Below are 1,641 nucleotides of genomic sequence, written 5' to 3' on the forward strand. Positions count from 1 at the left end.
TTGAGATTGCCTTCAATGACAACAAGCTCAGTCTGATTATGCTGTGACACACCGCCCCAGGCCATGACAGACCCTCCACCTCCAAATCGATCCCGATCAAGAGTACAGGTCTCGGTGTAATGCGATAAACACAAGTCCGACCATCACCCCTGGTGAGACAAAACCGCGACTCGTTAGTGAAGAGCACTTTTTGCCAGTCCTGTCTGGTCCAGTGAAGGTGGGTTTGTGCCCATAGGCGACGTTGTTGTTGGTGATGTCTGGTAAGGACCTGTCTTACAACAGGCCTACAAGCCCTCAGTCCAGCTTCTCTCAGCCTATTGCGGACAGTCTGAGCACTGATGGAGGGATTGTGCGTTCCTGGTGTAACTCGGGCAATTGTTGTTGCCATCCTGTACCTGTCCCGCAGGTGTGATATTCAGATGTACTGATCCTGTGCAGGTGTTGTTACACGTGGTCTTTTGTCAATAACCCTCCAATGGTATTCAGTCCTTCTGAAATAAATTATCCTCATTTAATAAAAATGGTTTCCTTTATCTGAGCAGTACACGACTTGGTAAGTTTTTCTCCATTTGCCATCCGAAAACAAAACTTGGGCTTGATTCGATAAGTCTAAGTGGTCATATAAAAAGAAAAAGCAACACCTTTGGTATTCTGACCGACCATAAAAAATTAATAGGAAAGACCAAAAAAACAGCAATTTTTTTAATGTCAAATACATCAATAAATCAGCCACAATGCTAAACACATGCATGCATACACACACACGCACACACACAAAATAAATGTTTACTACAGAAAGTTTGAAATTGCAAAATGTTTACTCTGATTCTTCTGTTTTATACTATAATTAAATTTTCAGAATTTTGCAGTTCATTTCTGTTTCTTGATGTTCATTTTCTTGACATTATTATGCATTTACTTTGAGTTATTAAATTATGTTTGAAATACATTTTTGGTAGAAAAATGCTTATTCTGTGTCTTCTCTTTGTAACACCATGGTCAGGTTTGATTGCAAGCATAATGACATTAACTGCAAAAACTGACACTTCAAATCAATTTTAAAATGCTAAATTTTGACAAATAAAAGTTTGATAATGTTTAAATAAATATCCTAATGCAAATATTGTGATAAAATATAAAATTAGGTCACAAGCCATCAGACTACACAGTAGGTGGCTAGTCATCTACCGACTGTTACTGGCATAACATGGTTTTCAAGTCGTATTTATGTTTTGTTCACCAGATAGCAGCAATCTGCCTCCAATTTGTCAAATTCTCATATTTTCTTCAGATGTGTAAGTTCTGAATTAAACATTTTTTCCCCCAAAAAATGTGCTTATTGGTTTATGCAAATTAATGGTTACATTTAGAAATGTACATGTAAATAAGATCAAAATAGCATAACCCCCCCACCCCAACAATTTTATTGTTCTTACTTCAGGGAAGAAGAAATGTTATCATCATCATCATGAAAAAAAAGAAAAGAAAAAAGCGTTACATATCTGACCCTTCTGGTCAAAAATGACCACGGATACCAAAGGGAGGTGCCCATTTCCAATACCATAGGAGGGTTAATATACTTCCACACAATTAAATGACCGCAGATGCCATCCAGAGTCAAAAATGACCAACAAATTAGTC

The sequence above is a fragment of the Myxocyprinus asiaticus genome, chromosome 24 (genome assembly GCF_019703515.2).
Source record: "Myxocyprinus asiaticus isolate MX2 ecotype Aquarium Trade chromosome 24, UBuf_Myxa_2, whole genome shotgun sequence".
NCBI classification, from domain to species: Eukaryota; Metazoa; Chordata; class Actinopteri; order Cypriniformes; family Catostomidae; genus Myxocyprinus; species Myxocyprinus asiaticus.